Consider the following 8,442-nt stretch of genomic DNA (forward strand, 5'->3'; position numbering starts at 1 on the left):
GGCAGCTTCTTGTAGCTTCTCTGGTGGTCTAGTGGTTAAGATTCGGCGCTTTCACCGTCGCCGGCCCGGGTTCGATTCCCGGTTAGGGAACAGTGCGTTTTGAGGCTGTTAGAAATGCCTCCAATCAATGCACCCGCGCGAAGCAATGCCTGCTCCTGATCAACCTTTGCAATTTCAACACTGCTGCTGCCTCAACAGGTACACAATGCACTTCCATGCCTTCTGTAAAATGCCTGCTGTTTCAAAGTCAGCAGGAAATTACATTTGGAACGAGACAATTTAAACGTGTACATGCCCACATTTAACTGCAGCTGACAGTGTCAGAACAGTCACGGTTATTATCAAACTTCCATGTATTTTCTTGCAGGCTGCACCCCCCTAACAAACTTAGCTTATCACAGCACGGCTATCAATCAACTCAACGCCAGTGTGAAGAATGCAACATTTGAAAGTTAGCAACGTGTGCAAGACTTTAGTGAGAGAGAGTTGGGCCGTGATAACATTTCTAAGCAGTAAGATATTCAGTAGGCCTGAGCCCTTGCTGCGTAATACAATTCTCCCCATACTGATTCTGTTATCTTCAATTGGTCTCCTCTGGTTACCGTCATACCTGCCACTGGCAAGCGTTTCTCCTTATTACCTCAATCAAATCCCCTTGTAATTTTGAAAGCCTCTTATTAAATTTCCTCTTAACCGTCTGAGGAAAACTATCACAAACTCTCAACATAACTGAAGTTCCTTATCCCTCGGACCACTCTGCAAGACGTCAAACTGAGTGTCTCGCTCTGTATGTCTATCTTTGTCTCCCTCTTTGTCCCTGTCTCTCTCTGTATAGGATTCTGAGGGTGCTTGACAGGATAGATGCAGGGAGGATGTTTCCCCTCCTGGGGAAATCTACAACTAGGGGACAAAGCTCCAGGATATCCGGTCGCCCATTTAAAACGGAGATGAGGAGGAATTTCTTCTCTCAGAATGTCGTGAATCTTTGGAATCCTCTACCCCAGAGAGCTGTGGAGGCGGAGTCACTGAATATATTCAAGGTGGAGATAGACATATATTTGAGCTGCAGTGGAGTCAAGGGTTATGGGGAGCGGGCAGGAAAGTGGCGTTGAGTAGAAGATCAGATCAGCCATGATCTTATTGAATGGCGGGGCAGGCTCGAGGGGCCGAATGGCCCACTCCTGCTCCTATTCCTTCTGTTCTTATTCTTATTTCTGTCCCTCTGTTCACAGGTCGATTTTTGCTCTGACAGATTCGGCACCTTTCAGTTCCTCGTTAGTATAGTGGTGAGTATCCCCGCCTGTCACGCGGGAGACCGGGGTTCAATTCCCCGACGGGGAGGATTTTTAACATCCCCAATTTTAATCCTTTGGGCAGCTCCTTAAAAAGACCCTGGGAAAAGTTGAATAGAACCAAATGAACGAAAATAATTTTAAAATATGTACATGACGAAATTTATAACAACTCCCTGCACCAGTTCCTCGTTAGTAGAGTGTTCTCCTTCTGTTTGCCTGTTGTGTGGGGCACTGAGGAGGGAGAGAGAAAATGAGATAACAGCGGGAGAAAGCACGACTGCTCTTTCAAAGAGACAGCACAGGCACGATTGGCCGAATGGCCTCCCACCGTGCTGCCAGCCTCCATGAATGCATGACACTGAGATGGATATCTGAGAGATACCCACACAAAGAGAGCACATACGGGTATTTTGTGTGTTTTTGCTGCTTAGTCTCAAGCACTGCATAACCATTTCCTCTCCAATGTCGTGGATAATATGATGTTCAGTTTTCACTTCCCCGACGGCTTCTCTCTGACTTTATGCCTCTGACTCTGAGAAAAGCATAGAAGGAAATATATGGCAAATGGACGCCTTCCCGCACTTGATGCTGTGGCTTAGTGAACATGTCCTTTGTGTTCTCGTCTAAAATATGTCATCTTGTACGAAAAGTTTGCCTGGCGTGAAAGTGATCTGAATTTCAAAGCAGCAAGGAGGAAAGTCTGCGTTGCTCTGCTTGCTGGCAGGCAGCTTCTTGTAGCTTCCCTGGTGGTCTAGTGGTTAAGATTCGGCGCTTTCACCGCCGCGGCCCGGGTTCGATTCCCGGTTAGGGAATAGTGCGTTTTGGGCTGTTAGAAATGCCTCCAATCAATGCACCCGCGCGAAGCAATGCCTGCTCCTGATCAACCTTTGCAATTTCAACACTGCTGCTGCCTCAACAGGTACACAATGCACTTCCATGCCTGCTGTTTCAAAGTCAGCAGGAAATTACATTTGGAACGAGACAATTTAAACGTGTACATGCCCACATTTAACTGCAGCTGACAGTGTCAGAACAGTCACGGTTATTATCAAACTTCCATGTATTTTCTTGCAGGCTGCACCCCCCTAACAAACTTAGCATATCACAGCACGGCTATCAATCAACTCAACGCCAGTGTGAAGAATGCAACATTTGAAAGTTAGCAACGTGTGCAAGACTTTAGTGAGAGAGAGTTGGGCCGTGATAACATTTCTAAGCAGTAAGATATTCAGTAGGCCTGAGCCCTTGCTGCGTAATACAATTCTCCCAATACTGATTCTGTTATCTTCAATTGATCTCCTCTGGTTACCGTCATACCTGCCACTGGCAAGCGTTTCTCCTTATTACCTCAATCAAATCCCCTTGTAATTTTGAAAGCCTCTTATTAAATTTCCTCTTAACCGTCTGAGGAAAACTATCACAAACTCTCAACATAACTGAAGTTCCTTATCCCTCGGACCACTCTGCAAGACGTCAAACTGAGTGTCTCGCTCTGTATGTCTATCTTTGTCTCCCTCTTTGTCCCTGTCTCTCTCTGTATAGGATTCTGAGGGTGCTTGACAGGATAGATGCAGGGAGGATGTTTCCCCTCCTTGGGGAATCTACAACTAGGGGGCAAAGCTCCAGGATATCCGGTCGCCCATTTAAAACGGAGATGAGGAGGAATTTCTTCTCTCAGAATGTCGTGAATCTTTGGAATCCTCTACCCCAGAGAGCTGTGGAGGCGGAGTCACTGAATATATTCAAGGTGGAGATAGACATATATTTGAGCTGCAGTGGAGTCAAGGGTTATGGGGAGCGGGCAGGAAAGTGGCGTTGAGTAGAAGATCTGATCAGCCATGATCTTATTGAATGGCGGGGCAGACTCGAGGGGCCGAATGGCCCACTCCTGCTCCTATTCCTTCTGTTCTTATTCTTATTTCTGTCCCTTCTGCCTCTGTCCCTCTGTTCACAGGTCGATTTTTGCTCTGACAGATTCGGCACCTTTCAGTTCCTCGTTAGTATAGTGGTGAGTATCCCCGCCTGTCGCGCGGGAGACCGGGGTTCAATTCCCCGACGGGGAGAATTTTTAACATCCCCAATTTTAAACCTTTGGGCAGCTCCTTAAAAAGACCCTGGGAAAAGTTGAATAGAACCAAATGAACGAAAATAATTTTAAAATATGTACATGACGAAATTTATAACAACTCCCTGCACCAGTTCCTCGTTAGTAGAGTGTTCTCCTTCTGTTTGCCTGTTGTGTGGGGCACTGAGGAGGGAGAGAGAAAATGAGATAACAGCGGGAGAAAGCACGACTGCTCTTTCAAAGAGACAGCACAGGCACGATTGGCCGAATGGCCTCCCACCGTGCTGCCAGCCTCCATGAATGCATGACACTGAGATGGATATCTGAGAGATACCCACACAAAGAGAGCACATACGGGTATTTTGTGTGTTTTTGCTGCTTTGTCTCAAGCACTGCATAACCATTTCCTCTACAATGTCGTGGATAATATGATGTTCAGTTTTCACTTCCCCGACGGCTTCTCTCTGACTTTATGCCTCTGAGAAAAGCATAGAAGGAAATATATGGCAAATGGACGCCTTCCCGCACTTGATGCTGTGGCTTAGTGAACATGTCCTTTGTGTTCTCGTCTAAAAGATGTCATCTTGTACGAAAAGTTTGCCTGGCGTGAAAGTGATCTGAATTTCAAAGCAGCAAGGAGGAAAGCCTGCGTTGCTCTGCTTGCTGGCAGGCAGTTTCTTGTAGCTTCCCTGGTGGTCTAGTGGTGAAGATTCGGCGCTTTCACCGTCGCGGCCCGGGTTCGATTCCCGGTTAGGAAACAGTGCGTTTTGAGGCTGTTAAAAATGCCTCCAATCAATGCACCCGCGCGAAGCAATGCCTGCTCCTGATCAACCTTTGCAATTTCAACACTGCTGCTGCCTCAACAGGTACACAATGCACTTCCTTGCCTTCTGTAAAATGCCTGCTGTTTCAAAGTCAGCAGGAAATTACATTTGGAACGAGACAATTTAAACGTGTACATGCCCACATTTAACTGCAGCTGACAGTGTCAGAACAGTCACGGTTATTATCAAACTTCCATGTATTTTCTTGCAGGCTGCACCCCCCTAACAAACTTAGCTTATCACAGCACGGCTATCAATCAACTCAACGCCAGTGTGAAGAATGCAACATTTGAAAGTTAGCAACGTGTGCAAGACTTTAGTGAGAGAGAGTTGGGCCGTGATAACATTTCTAAGCAGTAAGATATTCAGTAGGCCTGAGCCCTTGCTGCGTAATACAATTCTCCCCATACTGATTCTGTTATCTTCAATTGGTCTCCTCTGGTTACCGTCATACCTGCCACTGGCAAGCGTTTCTCCTTATTACCTCAATCAAATCCCCTTGTAATTTTGAAAGCCTCTTATTAAATTTCCTCTTAACCGTCTGAGGAAAACAATCACAAACTCTCAACATAACTGAAGTTCCTTATCCCTCGGACCACTCTGCAAGACGTCAAACTGAGTGTCTCGCTCTGTTTGTCTATCTTTGTCTCCCTCTTTGTCCCTGTCTCTCTCTGTATAGGATTCTGAGGGTGCTTGACAGGATAGATGCAGGGAGGATGTTTCCCCTCCTGGGGGAATCTACAACTAGGGGGCAAAGCTCCAGGATATCCGGTCGCCCATTTAAAACGGAGATGAGGAGGAATTTCTTCTCTCAGAATGTCGTGAATCTTTGGAATCCTCTACCCCAGAGAGCTGTGGAGGCGGAGTCACTAAATATATTCAAGGTGGAGATAGACATATATTTGAGCTGCAGTGGAGTCAAGGGTTATGGGGAGCGGGCAGGAAAGTGGCGTTGAGTAGAAGATCTGATCAGCCATGATCTTATTGAATGGCGGGGCAGGCTCGAGGGGCCGAATGGCCCACTCCTGCTCCTATTCCTTCTGTTCTTATTCTTATTTCTGTCCCTTCTGCCTCTGTCCCTCTGTTCACAGGTCGATTTTTGCTCTGACAGATTCGGCACCTTTCAGTTCCTCGTTAGTATAGTGGTGAGTATCCCCGCCTGTCGCGCGGGAGACCGGGGTTCAATTCCCCGACGGGGAGTATTTTTAACATCCCCAATTTTAAACCTTTGGGCAGCTCCTTAAAAAGACCCTGGGAAAAGTTGAATAGAACAAAATGAACGAAAATAATTTTAAAATATGTACATGACGAAATTTATAACAACTCCCTGCACCAGTTCCTCGTTAGTAGAGTGTTCTCCTTCTGTTTGCCTGTTGTGTGGGGCACTGAGGAGGGAGAGGGAAAATGAGATAACAGCGGGAGGAAGCACGACTGCTCTTTCAAAGAGACAGCACAGGCACGATTGGCCGAATGGCCTCCCACCGTGCTGCCAGCCTCCATGAATGCATGACACTGAGATGGATATCTGAGACATACCCACACAAAGAGAGCACATACGGGTATTTTGTTTGTGTTTGCTGGTTTGTCTCAAGCACTGCATAACCATTTCCTCGACAATGTCGTGGATATTATGATGTTCAGTTTTCACTTCCCCGACGGCTTTTCTCTGACTTTATGCCTCTGTCTCTGAGAAAAGCATAGAAGGAAATATATGGCAAATGGACGCCTTCCCGCACTTGATGCTGTGGCTTAGTGAACATGTCCTTTGTGTTCTCGTCTAAAAGATGTCATCTTGTACGAAAAGTTTGCCTGGCGTGAAAGCGATCTGATATCTTATATATTTCAATAAGATCGCCTCTCATTCTTCTGACCTCCAATGAGTAGAGTCCCAATCTACTCAACATTTCCTCATATGTCCACCCCCTCATCCCCGGGATTAACCGAGTGCACCTTCTTTGTACTGACTCGAGAGCAAGTATGTCTTTTCTTAAGTAAGGACACCAAAACTGTATGCAGTATTCCAGGTACGGTCTCAACAATACCTTGTACAATTGCAACAATACCTCCCTGTTTTTATATTCTCTCCCCCTAGCAATAAAAGCCAACATTCCCTTGGCCATCTTGATCACTTGCTGCACCTGCATACTTACTTTTTGAGTTTCGTGCACCAGGACCCCCAATCCCTTTCTACTACAGTACTTTCCAGTTTCTTGTCATTCAGATAATAACATGCTCTATGATTTTTCCCATCAAAGTGCATACCCTCACACTTTCCAGTATTGTATTCCATCTGCCGAATCTCTGCCCACTTACTTAGCCTGTCTATGTCCCATTGCAGGTTTTTTATGTCCCCCTCATTCACTATTTTCCTTCCAATCTTTGCATCATCTGCAAACTTTGTTATTTTACACTCGGTCCCCTCCTCCAAATCGTTAATATAGATTGTAAAGAGTTGGGGACCCAGCACTGACCCCTGCGGAACGCCACTAGTTACTGGTTGCCAGTCTGAGAATGAACCATTTATCCCAACTCTCTGCTTTCTGTTACACACTGTCTACACTGGGCTCCTTGGGCCTGATATTGTGGCGAGTCGCTTTCTTCCAGGCCGCCCGAGGGTCCGGTGTTCGGGGACATTCACAAACTCACTCACGCACTGTCGACACTGGCCTCCCTGGGCCTGAAATTGTGGTGAGCTGCTCCCACCCGGGCTGCGGGGCCGGTGATCGGGGTCATTCACACACTCACTCTCACACTTTCTGCAATGGGCTCACTGGGACTGATATTGTGTCGAGGCACTCTCCCCCGGGCCGAATGCCCGTGGGGCTGGTGCCCTTAAAGATAAACGTTGGGACTAACAAATGTACATTCCCCTGGATTTCTGTGGACATACAGGCTAGTAGAAAGAATAAAAGGGAGGTGGATGAGAGATACCGAGTGCTAAATACTGCAGAATGTTTAGAGGAGTACGGAAAGTACAGGACTGCAATTAAAAACGAAATTAAGAAAGCAAAGTGAGTACATGAACAATTCTTGGCAAGTAAAATCCCGGAAACACGAAAGATATTAATGAATATTTTAAGTTTAAGAGTATAACTAAAGAAAGTGTAGGGCCTATTAGAGATCATGAGGGTTATCTGTGTGTGGAGGCGGGAGACATCAGTAGCGTTCTTAATGAATATTTTGCGTCCGTCTTCACAAAGGAGCAGGCAATGCAGACATTGCTATCAGTGGGAATGAGTGTGAAGTTTTAGATGAAATAAACATAGTGAGAGAGGAAGTACTAAGGGGATTCGCAGCTCTAAAAGTGGTTAAATCCCCAGGCTCGGATGAAATGTATCCCAGGCTGTTAAGCAAAGCGAAAGAGGAAATAGCAAAGTCCCTGACCATCACCTTCCAATCTTCTCTGGCTTCAGGTGTGGTGCCGGAGTAATGGAGGACTGCTAATGTGGTACCCTGGTTTAAAAAGTGAGCTAAGGTTAGACAGAGTAATTACAGGCCAGTCAACCTAACCATGGTGGTGGGAAAAATATTGGATAGAATTCTGAAGGAAAGCGTCGGCGGGATTCTCGAGCGGCAGAGCGGGGCTATAAAAGTCCCAGAGACCAGGTAAGGCCTCACAGCATCGGCGGGAATCCTGAGCGGCAGAGCGGGGCTATAAAAGTCCCACAGACCAGGTAAGGTTTACCAATCTCCAGTCTGGAAACTCGGAGGGAAGGAGAGAGGTAAAAAGTAATCCAAGTGTGACGTCACCAGAAAGCGGTTAATGATTGGTTGGTAAGTGTTTCTCCCTTTTTAAGCTTAAATCTCTTTGGTTTATAATTTCTAAGGTGTGATATTCAACATCCAGAATCGGGGCAGAGGGTATTTAAGAATAATATTAATAAATTTAATTAATTACATAGAATGGGAGATCAGGTGATGTGTTGCTGCTGCAATATGTGGGAGCTGGTGACCACCATTGATGCTCACGGTGATCACATTTGCAGTAATTGTTGGCTGCTCGAGAAAACACCGGCTCCGTGTTGAAGAGCTGGAGTCTGAGCTTCAAACACTGAGACACATCAGGGAGGGGGAGAGTTACCTGGACTCTGTGTATCACGAGGTATTCACACCAATTAGATTAATTAATTCAGATGTAGTCCGTGGCCAGGGTCAGGAAGGTGTGACTAGAAGTGAGGCAGGTACGGGGATCCAGGAGGTAGTGTTGGAGGAGCCGCAGCGCTTGCTCTTGTCCAACAGGTTTGAGGCTCTTACTCCC

The 8,442-nt window shown here is 46.4% G+C and overlaps 1 non-coding gene across 1 annotated transcript; it reads left to right on the plus strand.

The window, feature by feature from the left end:
• The first annotated feature begins 2,035 nt into the window (after positions 1–2,035).
• trnae-uuc (transfer RNA glutamic acid (anticodon UUC)) lies at positions 2,036–2,107 on the plus strand. The gene has a single exon. It is a non-coding gene; the product is annotated as a tRNA-Glu (tRNA).
• The last annotated feature ends 6,335 nt before the right edge of the window (positions 2,108–8,442 follow it).

Source organism: Somniosus microcephalus, unplaced genomic scaffold (assembly GCF_052327205.1).
Source record: "Somniosus microcephalus isolate GS21.2 unplaced genomic scaffold, FLI_Smic_1.0 unresolved_chr5, whole genome shotgun sequence".
Lineage (NCBI taxonomy): Eukaryota > Metazoa > Chordata > Chondrichthyes > Squaliformes > Somniosidae > Somniosus > Somniosus microcephalus.